General features: G+C 33.7%; 1 long non-coding RNA gene across 1 annotated transcript in view; it reads right to left on the reverse strand.

Moving 5' to 3' along the window:
* The window catches only part of LOC148043882 (uncharacterized), a 358,030-nt gene extending 348,127 nt beyond the window's left edge, over window positions 1-9,903 (reverse strand). Inside the window, exon 1 of the long non-coding RNA XR_015697824.1 lies at window positions 9,496-9,903. This is a non-coding gene — a long non-coding RNA (uncharacterized LOC148043882). The remainder of the gene's footprint in view (window positions 1-9,495) is intronic.
* Window positions 9,904-18,859: the final 8,956 nt, after the last annotated feature.

Here is an 18,859-nt window from a genome sequence, read left to right on the forward strand (position 1 = left end):
AAAATATTGCATCACTAAAAACACTGAAGATATTGGAAGAAAATTTAAAGCAAGTGTTTAATATGTTGCACCCATATAGAAATTCTACTTTTTCTTTTCAAATCAATAGAAAGCTTTTTTTATAACAGAATAATACAATTGAATATTTTGTATTGTTTGTCTATTATTGAAGAGTTTAACTTTTAATTTTTCATTTTTTTATTGGTTTTGACCTGAAGATCTGCTCAATGAATTTACCTAAGACATAAAATGTTTTACTGCCAAGTACATATTTGAAAGCAGATTCGTATGCTTGTCTGTTTTAATTTGAAGATTTGCTCTGTGTATTTATATAACATGTAAAATAAAATGTTTCATTGCTACCAGATACATTTTGGAAAACGAACTCCTTTTTGTCTCTGTTCTTTGGGTGAATACTTCTGAATTGGCTCAACTTTTTAATAAATTGTTAGGGATAGTATTATCTTATTCAATGTGCCCATATAAAAAATTTATTAGCTACTGACAGGCAAAATAAATTCATATATTTTGCAATCAAGTATTTCTTTATTTACTATTTACCATTTAAAATAAACAGATATTGTTAGTCATAATTTAATTTGGTAGATTATTATTTATCATACCCTGCTTTTCAAATACTGAAATGTATTAGTGATAGGTAATGCAGTATTATTGCCAATGTAGCCAAACAACTATGATTTATTCAATGTACTGGAATATAAATGAGATTTTACCTGTGCACATATGCTTTTTCAACTAGGAAAGTTTTGATGAAATAACAAGAGACTATACAGAGGAAGGAATAATCAATTCAGCTATTTAAAAAGAAAATCAATGATTGCAGGAAGCCAAAACAACTAGCAAGCAGCCTCAGATTGAAGAAATCATTTTAACAACTATTTATTGACTGACAATTAGCAAATAAGTTAAATAGAATCACATCCCAGTCGTTCAATCAAATTGCTTTTATCCAGCTGTAGTTGCCACTACATACTCAACTTCTTCTTTCCCTATAGAAGCTTTTCTTTTCATGGTTTTTTTTTGGGGGGGGGGGTATCTTAATTGATGCCTTCCATTTTATTTGATGAAATAGAAAAGAAATACAAATAAAGGTTCAAAAGAGAACATAACCATGGATGAAATAAAATTGCTATTCCTTTGCCCAAAATCACACCATCACAGCATTAGTATCACACCAAAACATGTCATGGAATAATGCAATAAATAAAGTATAGCATAATTAAATTATTGCTAAAATGATGCCCAATACCTATGCACAAAACAATTTTTATAATACATAATGTAATTTGCTTTTTTTAATTTTATGTACTTTATATCATTCTTTATAAGTAACTATGAGTGAATATATTTAAAAATCCTTCCACACAACAACAAGCCCATATAGTAGGTGGGTTAAAGAGTCTGTGATTGGTTCCAAATCACCCAGCAAGCTTTCATACTTAAAGTGAGACTAGAATTAAGTTTCCTGGTTTCTCGGGCCTTAATTATTGCTCCAACCTGGCTCTCCAATATCTTAATGATTATTACATATGAATAAGGTTCATTAAAAATAGTAGAACTTCCTTCCATTTGATACTTGTATAATTTTTATCCCAGCTCTTCCTATGGGACAAGTACAAAGCAAAATGCAGCAATATAACATTAAAATGTTACAGTATTTGAAGGTGAAATAAATTTAATTTCAAAAATAATTGAAAAGAATAATAGGCTGAGTTAAGATTCTAAGATATAATAGGATGGAGTTTCAACATAGTATCTGAGGATGATATTAAAATAATCAAGTTCTCTGGAAAATGGACAATGTATGCCAAGTACAGAAGTTAAAATAATTTATATTAAATCTAATGAATCTTAATTGGTTAGCTTTGGATGGCATAAACTGGTTTATGACAATGGGTAATCTTCAGCAGTTATACCCAGGAAGTTAGGCAAGTATTTGAATGTATCAAATACATTCCAATAATTTTTCATCTTAATATACTTCTGAACTTTTAACTACTTACAACTAGTTTTTTTTGTTTTAATTTACTTTTATGGACCTGCTTAAAACCTTAATGTATTTTTAATGTCCGCTTTTTTCATTATGTGAACACATATATGCAAAATAGTTTGCTAGAGAGAATATTGTTTGTTTCCAAGATAAAAATATATGCTAACGTATTTTCAAGAGTGTTTATATAATGAAGATGAAAATATATTCAGGTGAAGTCTAACTTATTGCTAACTATCAATCATAGTAAAAGCCATGAAATTATTAGTTTATAAAAATTGATAGGTTTTACTTTCATAAACTATAAAAGATATCTTTATCTGTCAATGTAACAGCTTACCTAGCTGCTCATATCTGTTTCTTTAAAACAGAATAGTTTGCAATGTATTATGTACAATGAATTTATAGGGAGTGTTACTAATTTAGACAAAACAATATACTATCAAGTTTACATCATTATAGCATGAGTACTTGATTCTATCCTCTTATTTAGATAAAATTTCAAAATGCAATATGAATAATGCCCAGTAGAGCTTATTCCCATATAATTTCAGTATTCTCATTGAAATTGAGATGATCACTGAAATTCATTTTTGCAATAAGTATTTGTAATTAATGAATTCAATTCAAATTCAATTTTTCTGCTGCAGAGTTTGTATTTAAGAATAGAGTTAACGCTATCCCTTCCTTAGAATCACAATAGCAGTTGTTGCTTAACAATTTAGTTGCTACTACTACTTTTAATAAATGTTTTTATTGATGGTTTAAAATACTGAGTAAACTGTTGATAAAAAATTAGGGAAAGAGGATCCATATTTTAATTGAATTCTTTGAACAAGCACTGGATTTTTTGTACAATTGTTTATTATTATTATTGGCTAGTAGCAGAAGAATAATTTGTTTGTAAGACCAATACTGCTTATTAGCAAAGTTAGAAAGTATTGAATTGTAACCTAATACTTTTGTGCTTCAACTTTATCATAAAATTATAAGAGCTGTACTGTTTTGTATCACACCAAGTATTTGCATATTGACTACCACTTTTTGTTCAGCTTAAATCACCCTTTGCATTTTCTTTTACCAGTAGAAATGGAAAGCAATATTTCTTCTTCTTGCCTTGCTCATGTTTCTCAGAATCTTATTTTTATCAGATGTTTTAATCAGAACATGTCAGTGCAAACTCTGGTTGCATCGGCAGACCCTGTGGTGATAGGTGACAATGGGGCTTCTTACAACAATTTACAAAATAACTGCAAAATAAAAACAGTACTAAGCCAAAACCAAAGAGACACATATTGGTTCTATACAACCACATAAGTTCTTAAATATGTATTCTGGTGATCTACAATTTGCAAACATTTAAAAGATTCTTTGTTACAAAAAGATAGCTGCTGTTCTTCACTTCAGATAAAAGATAATAATAATTATAATCCTAACCTTAATTATAAAATTGTATTGTTATGTCATGTAATAACCATATTAAGGAATAGTTTACCTATTAGTAAGCAATCAAATAATGCTGCATATTTAGCAATCTATAGTTTGAAATAATACACTTTCATATTGTCTTTCTCTTATTTTCTGTAAAAATATACTAAAACATCAGAATATATAAATTAGTAATCTAGAAAAAAAGCAGAAACAGAAGCAATAGTTAATATTTTAGTTTCTACAGTTTTTTTAATTGAGCTGGGAAATTTACATAGTGTAGGAAATCATTACTGTCATAACAGACAATTCTATTCCCTTAATTAACACTGAAACATTTAAAAGCTATTAGAATCCATCCTCAAGAGTTCTAAATTGTAAAAGTTCAAACCCAGCTGTTTTAGACGGAACACATCTATGTTGGCATGTGTGTGTGTGTGTGTGTGTGTATACACATACATATATATTCCAAATATATGAGATACTGATCTCAATCATTGTCAAGATTTCCTTTTTAGAATTTCAATATTATATGTACATTGCAGATTTTAAAATCCCAGCATAAAATAGTGCAGATAGATGAAGCATTGCAACCACATTCTGAAATTAAATATAACATACAACTTTAAAATTGTTTCAAAAGGACATGTACAATCTCACAAAAAGACAGTAAGTGACAACTGGCACTCTAACCAGAGTTCCATTTTGTAAATAATTTTGATTATAGATGATTAAATGAATGCCATGTCTTTGAAGAGCTTTAATGTTTTGTAAAGAAGCTTTCATATGTATCTATATGTGCTGCATATCTATTTGCCACACACACACTATTTCATCACCTTAAATAAGAAAAAAATAATTCAAATTATTTAGCTTTATTGATCCTCTAACTCAAAGAACACATTTGTATCATTGTATCATTTCTCCTCAGAGTGACATTATAGAAAATATATTTCTATTTGTCATTCTTAACTGATTTTGAATTACATCTCAATTGCCTGTACTTTCCATTAAGAGTCTTCACAATATTATATCAATGTTTTATTTAGTACTATGCATCAAAAGAATAAGTATATAGTATAACGAATTAAAGGATTTCTGCAATGGTAGAAACCATCTAGGTGTTTTACTGGAATAAGATTTGCAGTTACAATCCACAATGTAAAGTTTACTTACTTTCACATAGTCAACAACAATGAAGTAACTAAAGAACATTTATGTGCATAAAAATAATTGATTATAAATACATGTTCCTCAATTTTACTGAAACTAAAATTTAGGAATCTAATTTCTCACTCCAATCCTATATTCTAGGAACATTTTGCACAATTCATATCCTTACGCCATTACATAAGGATATGAATTACATATACCATACCCTCTAGTGCCCCACTGAAAAGAACAGATAACACCAGCTGGAATATCTCACCTCTTTCCTTACTTCAACTTTTAAGCAAAATGGAGATAACCTTGTCACTTGTTCTTATTCTTGAAAATTGTATTTATTGTATTAGTAAGGATTTAAATTTTAAAAATGAACAAATCCCTTTCTGTATTTCAATAGTAATAAATTTAAGAATAATCTGAATTTTTAATAAACGTTTTTACAGATATTTTTTTAAAAATCTTTAAAAATAGTTCCTTCTTCTATCAGTTGACAAAATGGAAGTTATATTTCTAATATTACTATAAAGAAGTTAAAAACTCACTAGTAGTGTTTGTTCTGAAAGAGAAGATAAAAATGAAACAGATAAAAATGACTGAAGAAAAACAATCCCATTTCTTGTTAATTGCACTACTGAATTTACCCAAGATCCATGAGCTATGTTCATATATATTCTTTCCATATTTAAATTTCAACCTTTCTGTAACTAATTTTCCTAAATATACTTTTATTTTTAAATTATATTAAGTTTAAATTATAAATTTATAAGTATATTTTAAAGAAACAAAATATACTGCAGAAAAAGAATGGAATGGAATGATGATGTCAATAACTCTCCTTCAAAGTGTACTTGAATGTAAATGTAATTCTTCTTACCTCTACAAACTTTCCCTATATACAAAACAGAAATCAACCCAAAAATAAAGTATTTTTTAAAAACTGATTTAATCCAACCAGCAGTGAATTATAACCCAGGATATATGCTGCATACAATATAATCAGATTTAAATGCTTTACAGATCAGGAATTTTTATTGTAAAACTATAGTTCTACAAGCCATGTATTTCTTAGTACAAGCCTTGCCTTCACAAATGTTCAAGAAGCCAGATTATTCATTTTTGGAATATCCTCCATTCAAGCCTTAGTAGGTATTCAAAATTTAATCCCAGACATTGTGAATTATGTTTTTCATAACTGTCCCTAGAATAAGGCAATTGAAAAGTACAATGATAGCCCTCTAGCTTTTTCAGGTGGAATAACCAAAACTTAATCTTTTAAATATTTATGAAAATATTTAGTGGTTAAATTTTCATAGTAATTATGAATTGTAGCTTGATTGTAGAACAATCCTTGAACTATATATATAGTTAGAAATCCTGTTGAACTGAATCAATATTTCATTAAGCAGAGATCAGATTAAATACATGTGGCATAGATTTATCCCAATATAATGCTAAAATGCCAACAAAATAAAGGATTTATATACCTACAAAACAATATCTCTTGTGTCACTGAATAGAGTTTTACAGAGGGAAAAAAATCAGTGGAACTTTTTCCAAAGTAATTGTTTAAAATAAAAACACTTGTATATACTAAAAAACAAGGGTTTGGGGTGGGTTTTTTTATTAAATCAATGTACCCTTGATAAAATTATGATATAACAATAATTTTTTTTTAAAAAAAAACTTGCTTCTTCCAGGGGTACCTAATCAAATAAATTGTCTTAACATGGGAAATGAAACACTGCACTATTAGCTACAGGAATTCTGAATAGAAATACTTTAGGAATGAAAGCATAGAATATCTTAAATCAATACAGACTGCAAATCCTTCACATAATTACCTAGAAATAAAACTTAATGAATTCCTGAGTTACCATGCGCAGGACTAAATCACAAGTTATTCAAATAATTTCACTGAAAGCAACTGGCCTGAAGCAGGATTAACCTGAGCTCTAAAGCCAGTTATTGCGAGTGAAATATATATAGAATGGAACAGTATTTCTGACCCACATTTTAAAATACATTGACAAAATGTAATACTGTTAATTTTACCTATTTCTTAACAAGACCAACTTTTACTATCTCTGAAGAACTTTTCAGTTTTCATCAACTTCTGCACATTGTAACTATCAGTATTATATATGGTACTACTCAGTACAGCATAATATACCAATACATAGAAAACTATGGAAAACTATTTTAAATATTCACAACAGCAAAGAAACAGAAGAGAAAAGACCCATTTATTTAATTATTTTCCCAAATAAGTCTTATACAGCAGATAATAAAGTAGCTAAAGATACCCATAACAATTAGATTTCAGTGGTAATGAGAATACATTGAGAATAAAAAGTTATCTAAAGAATGTTTTTCTTAAGAATTCAAGCTGATGTGTAATCCTAGAATTTAGGGATTTTATTTTTTTATTTTAATTAATTTTACTAATTTTATTTCATTAATTTCAAATGAATTAAATCCATTGTCATTTTTGAAAACATTAAAAGAATGCTATCTCATCTCATGAATTACAGTTCCACTACCACACCTGTGTTCAAGAAAGTTACAATTTAACTTTTGAAAATAATGTAGTCTTACATATTTAAGTATAGCAGAAACTTGGTTCTGACTATATCGATTTGAAATATACAGATTCTTTCTAAATATATGTTAGAAAATAGCTCAGGAAATAAATATATATATATATATATATATATATATATATATATATATATATATATATATATATATATATATATATATATACACACACACACACACACACACACATACATACACAAATGTAATTTTTCCACTAGTGTTTCACAAATTAGCACACTAACTTTTACCTGCCCATCTAAAGCTTAGCTTTTAAAATTGTATAGAACTTTTGAACAATAGTTTTAGCAAGATCACAATTTCAGATAACAAAGTCTGTTTGAAAAAACATAAATTAAGACAGGTAAAACAACAAAAATGAGACACCCAATTTTATATGCCCAATTCCATTATCAATTTACTTATAAATGTAAAATCACTAAACCAACAACTTATCAAATACTACTTCTAAAAAAGAACAAGAAAAATTCATATTACTATAGTTATTAAAGGGCATAATTGTATCAAACATTGATTTATATATATTGAAATAGGGAATAAACATGTATTTAATCAATTATATGAAGGGTACAAACTTTAGCTGTTATAACACTTAAGAAATCGGATTAATACAGTAATAAAAAGGGAGATAATTGATAGTTAGCTATAACTATAAAACTTTAACTAGATGTGTAGTTGCAATGGATGTTAACAAAAAAGCTTCTCAATAAAAAATTATACTCTAAGCTACATGAAGTTTGCAATATAGATAAACTATAACCACCTAATGAATATCATCTTCTGGCAGCTTGCCTGAAAAGCAGAACAACAAAAATTCATCTTCAGCTATTTTCAGGGTTTTTATAGTTTTTGGTTTTAAAAGTTTATATTGTTGTAACATAGCAACCAACCTAATGACTCATTCTCAGAACACAGGATAAATTTGTGATAGTGAATTAAACAGTTAATGAGTATAATCACTTAAAACCATCAGGAGCACACTGGCATGCTTTCCAATTATACCTGCCTAAATTAGAGGCTCACCTTATCTGATTCAACAGTTACATTTCTCCAGTTAGCCAAATAAGAGCTATCTTCCTAGAGCAAAAGACAATAGCTATTTATCAATGTTGTCATATGCATCAGTTAATTGTACCTTGTTAATACTAAAAAAAAAACAACCTCAGACAGATACAGTCATACAAGACATATTTCACATAAAACAAAACAATTCCAGGTATGCCATAACCAACTAACAGCAAGGGGCATACTCTCATTGGGGAAGCAGCATAGTATCCCCCTTTTTAAAAAATGATCACCTTTTTTTTAGCTATGATTACAGAGCAACTGTTTATTATATGAAGAGCCTGTGCTGTGTTTTTCATTGCTCCATCTGCTGGATGTCTTTACAATACACTTTTTTATAAGGGGGTGGGAGGCAAGTACCATCAAGCAATTCAGCAGGTGGCTACAGCAATTTTTTCATCTGCTTTATTACTCAAAATTCACATAGCTTTATATTGTTTCTTTTAAAGTCATGCTTTCTCCTACAGAAACGTTTTATTCTGTATTTTAATGAGTATGATCCACATTAAACCACTATAACAATTCAAGGAAAATGCATCCTTTAAAGCAGGCCAAAAAGAGTTTTACAAAACGTAAATCTACTAGGAAGACATCTACCTGGCTTCAAACTCTGCATGCTTTTAGATGATTCCATCAGACTAAAGATGGCATTACCTAAAGATATTAGCTTCAGACTCTGGATCCATAAAAAGCTGAAAGGGAGTTTATAATTAAGACTGCCTTTATTGCGGTTAAGGATTCAGACAACTTACAAAATGGGAGGGAGAGACAATGAGCAACCCCCTCCCTCCCCCTTTATTAAAACGAAACAGCAGCTACTAGGGAGGTCAAACTTCGCCACTCTAACAAAACTTGCCTGCCTAATCAACGGAACTGAACACTCCTGATGAAGCAACAAGCAGGGTACACTAGAAAGTGGGAGTCTGAACCATCCTTATAATAGAAGGCGCGAGCGGCTCCTACGGCGGAGGAGGGTCTTGGCTTCTCCTAAAGCGCAAACGCTTCACGCCGATCAGTCTCGCCCAAATGAGAAAAAGAGGTGGGAAACAGGAGCGAGAGGCAGAGGCGACGCTGCCAATAGCATGTGCAAGGCAGAAGGAAAGTTTGACACACAACCCGCTCTCTTAACCCGGGGGGTGGGGGGAGAATGGCTTTCTATCATCCCGCCCCATCACTTTCCACCTCGGCGGAAACACAAACGAACGTACCTGTGTCTGGGTCTGTGGCAGCCTTAGAGCAGGCAACACAAGGCGCCCATCCGAGAAAAAGCCGCAACCTGGACTCCCTCAAAAGGCAGCTCTGCTGGAGCCGCGGTTCAAAGGCGCAGGTAGGAGCTGCCGGCGACGTGCAACACGTTTGCAAAGAACTTCGCCGCGTCAGTCACGGGAGGAGACCCTCGCAGTCCGATCCTGTCGCTTGCGCGTAGGCGCCACCTTCGCAGAAGACGGCGGGTTCCTCAACCTCTTAGGGGCGACGAGGTTAGATGGCTGCAGACAGGTTTCCCCTTCCCCCAGCTTTCCCGCCCACCTCAGTCAATCCCACCAGCTCGCTACTTGCTCTCTCCCAGCTTTGGCAGCTCTGCGGTCGGCAGCAGCTCCAATTGATTCCGGGCTCGAGTGAGGTGGGGAAACGGGACAAAAATGGACTGTGGCGAAGAAGCCGATGAGGTCGCCCAGCGGCAGAAAGGAAAAGAGCGCGGTGCTTCTCGCAGCAGCTTCTTCCAGATGCTGGAGAGGAGAGGAGAGACGAGCTGCCTTCCCAGCACCCGAGGGCTGAGCGGGCAAGGCAGGATACGCGTACGGTCTGCGGAGGGCACTGGCGTGCAGCAAGCAGCTCTGAAACCTACGAGCATTCAAGAACCGCTGCTGGTGGCAGCTTCTCTTTGCTTCCTCTTAGCCGGCAAGCTCTCAGCTGCCGCTTAGTCTTTGCGGTTTCTCTCATTAACCTCCTCTGGAGCAGCGCTCCCCTCAGAATGCCCCTTAGTCATGGAAGCGAGTTTGCCATTGTTAATGGAAGGATTTTAGGATGCGCCGGCAGGGCTTTTCTCGCGCCCTCCCGCTCATGTGCCTTAAAGGTATATCACGACTTGGCTTCTCAGCGTGGCGCTTAACGTTTGTGAATGGGCTACATAAACCCTTTCCGAGAGGACACCAGGAGCACGTGACGATAGGAGTGGGCTCATTCCCCCTTGCCGCGCGCGCGTGCGGAGGGTGGGGGTGACTGCTGCTGGAAGAGTAAAGACGGGCGGGGTTACACAGAGGAGTCGGGGTGGGCAGGTGAATCGCGTTTTGAGGTGAGGGAACGGTGGAGGAGAGCGGGTGTAGTCATTTAAGCCGATGGGAGAGAAGAAGTTGGACTTTTATAAAGAGCAGGGACGCTGAGTGTCTGTCTACAGATGTTATCTGCGTAACGCTGCCGCTTTGAATTTGAAAAGAGGGGAACACTTGTTGAATTTTTTTGAATCAACCAGTAAATAGTCTGTACACACGCGCGGTTCAGTTTTTCCCCCTTTTTAAGAGAAGATGTGAAAGACATAGTGAAAGGCAGATTCTCTAGTTCAATCAATAAACCTACCCGCTTTTCATATTCTTCTTTTGTCACTTTTAGGAATGCATAAAATGCTGCTCCTATTGCTTATGAACTATGCAATTCATAAGATGAAAAAACGAATTACAGAGCTACTGAAAGGGGAAACTTTCTTATCTATGTGCAAGCAGACTGTTGATCACTGAAGGATCAATTACCAGTTATCCTGTGTTTCAGGTTAATTGAATGCAGTGAACCAAATCCAAAAGTGACCTATTTGTAAGAACTCTGGCCTTCAAATGATTTTTCTTTTAGTAGCTTTATAACCCATATTTTCTGGCATTCTGTCCTTCAGTTTTTCCCCAAATAACAGTCCTATAAAAACTAACATACTGACCAAAAGTTAGCAACTTCTCATGGTGGAAGGTAGACTGAAATCTAAGTCTTCCAGGTTTTGGTCCAACACTTTAACCACTACTGATATGCATATTTTTTGTGAACCAGGATACTGTGGTTTGGTCACTAAATGATGATTGAGTAAGCTTCACAAGCCATGTAAGAGATTTAAATATGGATAGTATTCCCTATTTCTCTTGATAACTCTACAATAGCTAAAACCTGTTGTATCATATGACAGAATATACAAAATAACAGTCTTTAGAGCGGGGACTGTATTTGAGCAATTAGAAATTATTACCACTGTTATTCCAAACCTCTGATAAAATTAAGGACTATTGATCAATGTTTTTAAATATTGTTCTATGTTTTATTTGGCCTTGGCTTGTTATGTTGAGTGAACCCAACAATGATTGGTCACGAACCATGATTTATACGTTAGTCTGTTGTGAGCCAACTTAATTGCTTATTCACCTGAATATGGTTCAGCAAATTTACCTGGACCAAACTGCCTCTGTATAGATTACCACACAATATTCTAAGCTAAAATGTAAAATGTGCTTGAATACTTTGTGGTTCAGTGTGCTATGTCACAGCTGATTTAAAAGCTAAATTCATGGTTCAAGGTGCACAAATCCAGTCAACTAAATAAATGCTGTACATGTTGAGCATCTGTAGTTATCCACACTCATGATGTAGTATGTCTCTTAATCATTTTTTTCTTGCTAAAATTATTTCCCTAGAACATAAAAATAATAAAATTACTACTTGGAAAACAGACATAAATGGCAAGAGGAAGATAGTATCAATCTTAGTAGATACTATTTTCACTTGTTTATTATGTGTCTGTTACACAAACTGTTTATTTGTCTATTCATATGTGTTAAACCATGCTTTTTTGTTGTTTATTGTACTATGTAATGTATGAATTCATTCCTGTTCTCTGTTGAAAGCAGAAGGGGAAGTATTGAGTTTATTGGCTGAACCAGAGAGAAGAGAATGAGCAAAAGAAGATAGTGAACTCCTCATTCAACTTTCAAATGGCTTGATGGGCAGCCTGGTGCCTATGTTTGTTCCACCATTTTATTTACTCAGCTTACTTCTCACACTGGGTAATGTGGATGATATAATTGAGTAATCTTGATCACACTATTCAGCACAGTTAAGCAAGCAAGAAGATCAGTTTTGTGCTACTTAGGTGATCAATACCTTATGCAGCACTGTTTATTTATCTAATAGAAGCTGTTGTACTCAATTGTTTCTTAGTTATGCTATATGCCTAAACATCTTCCTTGCAGATTCCACAAAAGGTGAGTAGCAAATTAAAGTAGCCATGGCTGCCTTATGCATGTTTCTTTTTGCCCTGTAGAAAAAGCATAAGTGAAAGTAAGCAATCCTAAATGGAGATTCTAACAGTGAAAATACCTCTCCATCTTTTTCTACAAGCTTGAGGAAAAATATTACTGCTTACTCTTAATTGTTTGATTCTTTTTTCTTCTCACAGTTGATTGCTTTGAATAAAAAAAAATATAGTACTGTATGGAAGTAATAAATTGCCACAGAAGGTCAGATAACAGTAAGCTTTTAATTTTATGTAACAAAAAAGTTATTGACAATCCTGAAGCTGGTATAGTTAGATGATCAGAAGGGGTAATAGTAATGTTAAGAGATCTGTGAAGGATAAGAAATATACAAATGCAAATAAACGCATATAGGACAGTTTTCTATATATTGCCTAAAGAGAAGGAAGAAAATGTGACAGTTGTCTGGATTATGCAAAGCAAGAAAAAATTGTGCAAAGATATCTTTAGCATGGAAGTTGTCAACATGGTGGAAAGAATGAACATAGTGCCAATTTCATAACCAAAGGAATAACTCATGATAATGGAAAAAAATATGAATACCAAGGCTTGAATGAAAGTAAGTTGTTGTTTTAACCATTTAATTGTGTCTGACTCTTGGCAACTTTATAGGTAAGTGCTCTCCATGCTACCCTGTCAAGGACAGCATCTTTTAATTGTTGGCCATTTAACTTTGTAACAGATTTAATGTTATCAAGTAAGCATGTTCTTTGCTTGCCCTCCTGCTTGTACCACTAACCATTCCTAGCAGCTTTACCTGCTCCAATGGATTTGCACACATGACATGACCAAAGTAAATTAGACGTAGTCTTATGATTGTAGATTCTTGTGATATATCTAGTTTTATACGATTTAATACCTCTTTGTTAGTTATTCTGGCTATCCATAGATATGCAATCATTTATGCCAGCATCCAAATTGTTGTTGTATGATATTTTACAGAAGAGTAAGTGTAGAAACATGTCAAGTGATAGCTAAAAAATATGAGATCCCACACAAAGGCTGTGATTGTATGTATATTAACTGACATGCAAGTAACATTCTATAATACAGGTTACCTTTTACAAAACAATAACAAACTCTGTTTTTCATTTCTAAGAAATGTCATCCAGCTTTCACAGATGAAATTATAGAAACAAAGCAGCAATTCTAAATATACTTAACTAACCTGTCATAACATAATTTGATTTATTCTTGAACAAATATTCCCAGGATTGTAAGAAATATATTTATAAGCTTCCACAGACTAGAGCTTCAAGCTAACATCACTGAATAAATGACACAAATCCTTAGGGAAAGAGAAAATTGCCTATGAGTACAAAGAAAGCAAAAGGCTATGAAATGCAAAAGTTCAATAAGCCTCCAATATTCTTTTCCAAGATCAAGTGTATACAAATGTCATCTTATTTTACACACACACACACACACTACATGAGTGTCTGTGTCTGTGTGTCACATATGACTGTGGAATAGTAATATCACAACTTATTGATCTCATTGCTTCTGTTTTTTGTTTTTTTTAAGCATGTATGTATGTAGGTATGTAGGTATGTATGTATATCTTACATGTCCATCTCAATTAAGTGACTCTGGGAAGTTTACAAATAAAAAAATAAAAAAATACATGTGTATTATTAAAAACAGAGTTAGACCATTAAAAATTATAAAAGTTAAAAAAAGCAGAGGCTGTGCCTTCAAGCCACCATTCACACCCAGGATTTAATGCCACTGTTAGATCTCCTTATAAGTTGACATGTCTTGGTGCTTTTTCAAAAAGTGGGATCATGCCCGATATCTGGGTAAGAGATGTTCCATAGGGTGGACCACCAGCAGAGAAGACTCTCCCTAGACACCCCCCCCCCGGAAAAAAATATTTAGTCAATGGGGTCTGCAACAAACTGTCCCTGCTTGATTGGTGGAATGGGTCACCGAGATAGGGACTAGATAATACCTCAGTCCCAATCCTCTTAAAGTTAGGCAAATACCATAACTCTTAGTTTTCCAGAAATAGTTGAAGATTGAATTGTTTTAGAAAGTGTTTTGCAACTAAAGTCTCTTACCATTGTGATCATGTTGTTTTAGATAGTGTTTAAAGTTTTTATGAAATCTTCAGAAGGTATTTTGAAATCCACCCCATTTGAGATGAAGATGGGAGAAACTTGCTAATAGAGGGTCCAAATATCCAGAGCCCCTCACTCTTAATTAGTTGAGTCAAAACCCATTATGGCCCATCCAATTCATACAGGCTCCAGGCACTGGGGGAGGACATTCAATCCACCGGGGTTACTTCTCCAATCTGCAATCTGGTAAAGAGATGGGCTTTGGGTGCCACACCTAGTTACTTCCCAAACTGTCTTTATTCCCAGCCAAAGATATAAACTGCATGAGCCAGATAGAGGCCCAGTCAGGAACTAAAAAATATATTTTACAGTAAATATGCTGGAGCATATATTATACAGATCCTGAAACCTTCAGTTCAGTTTGTTATAATTCCATGAGGCATGGTTTGGAGCAATAGCTCCTTTGAACACAATGCAATTAAAACAGATGATCTTAGAATCTACATACTGATTTGTCTGAGAAACTTGTCAAGAAAGTGGTTTTCATAGTGAATGAAGTAACATATTTTTTCCGTCCTTATCTTCCACTTTATGGAGAATGCTATTGCCTGGCTGTTTTCTGACCACAGAGTTCATAAAAATAGAAGTTTATATAAGAATGGTAATGTTACTCCAATAGTCCACAAGCAACACCACAAAGGTATATGCCTTTATGCTTAGGTAAATTTCAGGATTTCAACAGTAAGGTATAAGTGTTCATTTCTACATTTATTTTACTGATTAATAATTTGATTACTAATTTTGGCCAAAAAAAATTCTAAGATTTATGACAAAACAGTGAACAAGCTGGCATTTGCACCTGCAGAAAGTTAACAAACAACTATAGCTATTTATTTTTAACTTTGGCAAATTTCAAAGGAAAGTATATTTCCTTATATTAAAAATTAAAATGAATTAAGATATGAAATATTTCATGCCTTGTACATTGTTATGTATTAATTAGTTTAAAAGTAAAAATATCTACTTTAAATAAATGTGTGTGTGTGCAGACATGAATGTGTTTCAACATATTCATTTAATCCATATCTATCTCCTGGGCAAATTCTGGATCATGCTATATAAATGCTTGTTTTGTTTGTAAATTGAGTCAAGAGAAATTTATGGCAGTAAACCATATGTCAAATCTTTATTCAAAAAGCTTTATTTTATTTCTGATTTGCAAAACCTGAAAATTATCTGGAATCAACTGGATTTTTAGAGATAGCAAAATCAACTGCAGGAATCACTGTAACTATTACTTTGCTATTCTTCAGTGTTGACACACTTTTCTTATTTCAAAATACAGACCAAGAATTGTTTGGTGTCATTAATAAAAGTTTAGAATTAAGCAATAATTCAGCCCTCTAATTTTTTGTTTATTAAATACTCTACATCTAATTGATTTTGCTGTAGCGATCTGGCTTAATTCTTAGTACAGAAAGAAATGGCTGCCCCACTGGGACAATGTTTGGTAAGGCTAATAGAAAGTAATTCTAAACAATTCTATTTTCCTCCCAGACTTGTAAAATTATTTATATAGATTATTTAATTGGACTGTAACATTCATGTATCTTTTCAAAAAACGCTGCATGAGTAGCCGAAAGAGTTCTTTCATCTGTCTAACAGTCAATGAGTTTACATAGATTTATTTCTTTAAACAGAGAACAAATGGTTCAAACATAACTGCATACCTCTCACTGTAGTCAAATAATGAACTAAAAAAAAGATCAATGCATTTTTTTCAGTAATAAAGCACATTGTCAAATGCAAAAAGAAAAGATCATTGGTTGACTCTTGACAATTTTTAAATAAATGTATTCAAAAGGAAATGATTCATGATCTTAGCGTACTTAGAAATCACTTCTCAAAGGAGGTAGTTGTACGTGTTAATCTGAATGGCCATTGCACATACTAGAAAGCGTTAAATTAAATTATGAAAAATCCTTTGGGTTCGGCTTTATATTCATTTATAAAATATCACAAAATGTTATGTTATAAAAAAATCATACACTTGAAACTCATTTAAATAGATGCAATTTCACCTTTCACGTTAACAGAAAATGGAATATTTTATCAAAAATTAAACAGGAAAATCCAACAATGCTAGATAAATGTTAATATTTACAGTATATTTGTACAATTATAATTCTGTTTATTTCTGTTTATTTTGAAATCCTCCTTCGCACTTACACAAATTCTTTTTATTTTTCAATAAAAGGCAGGCAATCATTGGAGGATTTCTGCTTTCATCCTACTTATTAAATCAGTAGTGGGCCACAAACGTCACCTCTTTGCAACATGCTTGCAACTGTGCAAGACTTGTACATGGTGTTTATGTTACTGTGCTGTTCTAGTCAACTTAACACTTTCCCACCACTTACCTTCACTTCCCACCAATGTCACTGTAATCAATTATAAGCACTAATTTGCCTTTTCCTTATTAAGAAAACCATTTTCAAATCAGAGCTTACAAGCAAAAGGTAGATAGTAATATACAGGGCTGCTAAATCCATTATTATTTTAAAATGCATTTGCCACTAATATGAAGGAAGTTGTTTAGAACACAATAGTAGTAACTGTGAGAGGGATCTTGGAGTTCTAGTGGACAACCATTTAAATATGAGCCAGCAGTGTGCAACAGCTACCAAAAAAGCCAACACAGTTCTAGGCTGCATAAACACAGGGATAGAATCAAGATCACGTGAAGTGTTAATACTACTTTATAATGCCTTGGTAAGGCCACACTTGGAATACTGCATTCAGTTTTGGTCGCCACGATGTAAAAAAGATGTAGAGACTCTAGAAAGAGTGCAGAGAAGAGCAACAAAGTTGATTAGGGGATTGGAGGCTAAAGCATATGAAGGAACGGTTGCAGGAACTGGGCATGTCTAGTTTAATGAAAAGAAGGACTAGGGGAGACATGATAGCAGTGTTCCAATATCTCAGGGGTCGCCACAAAGAAGAGGAAGTCAAACTATTCTCCAAAGCACCTGAGGGTAGAACAAGAAGCAATGGGTGGAAACTAATCAAGGAGAGAAGCAACTTAGAAGTAAGGGAAAATTTCCTGACAGAACAATCAATCTGTTTTCCTCCAGAAGTTGTGAAAGCCCCAACACTGGAAGTCTTTAAGATGATGTTGGATAGCCATCTGTCTGAAATGGTATAGGGTTTCCTGCCTAGGCAGGGGGTTAGCCAAGAAGACCTCCAAGGTCCCTTCCAACTCTGTTGTTGTATTAACACCATGCGGACAGAACCTCTGCTCTTTATTATTTCAATTAAGCTTGGAAGTCATCTGTTTGTTTATTATTTAATCAACATATATGGCACCCAAGCCAGCCATTGCAACTCCAAGCAATTACTTAGACTAAAGGCTGCTCTGCACAACCAGGGCATTCAATTCAGTAGGAGCCACTGTTTTTTAAAAAAAAAAACAGGGATGATCAACTTCATCCTCCACATGTTCCCAGCCCACGGAGAAACCATCTCCATTTGTTTCTTCTAGCTTCATGTCAAAAATAGTATTTGCTGACTAGTGTAAGGTCAAACAGTGCTGCCCTCCGTCATTGTAGGTAGCTCCTTCCACTCTGGTTGACTACTACAAGCTGTAGGGAAGGAATGTCTTCCTAATCACTAATTCTGCTTTCCATCAGTATTGTATCCTGCACTGCTGAGTGATGAAGGGAGAGATATTTGTTAATTTAGCTTATTTAGCTGGTGAAACATTAACTGGTTTATAGCCTTATAGTCCAAATGACAAAGAAACATGAGTATGCTGTGATATTTTGGTTACTCTTGCTGATGTGGATTTTTTTTACATTTTTTAAAAAAGCAAATTATGTCCGCTTGTTCTTTATTTCAAGTTCCAAGAACACAAGGTGTCTTTCTTTTTCTGGTCATCTTATTGCATTATGTAGATAACAAGTACAAGAGGTCTCAGTAAATCTGGGCATAAAGCAGTAGGATTGGACTAGAAGACCTCTGAGGACCTTTCCAACTCTATTATTCTTGGTGTTCTAAATAGAGCAAATGCATAAAATGGTCTTATAGTGGTAATTACTTATGTTTAGTGTTTACTTTCCCACAATGTGAGAGGGTAATGATGCAGAGGATCCACTAGTATTCCCACAACCTTTCCAGATCCACCAACGGGCAGTGGGGGAAGGGGACAATTTTGCACAGGGAACCTAATC

The sequence above is a fragment of the Thamnophis sirtalis genome, unplaced genomic scaffold, assembly GCF_051295495.1.
Source record: "Thamnophis sirtalis isolate CommonGarterSnake01/CBP01778 unplaced genomic scaffold, rThaSir2_p1.2 scaffold_10, whole genome shotgun sequence".
NCBI classification, from domain to species: domain Eukaryota; kingdom Metazoa; phylum Chordata; class Lepidosauria; order Squamata; family Natricidae; genus Thamnophis; species Thamnophis sirtalis.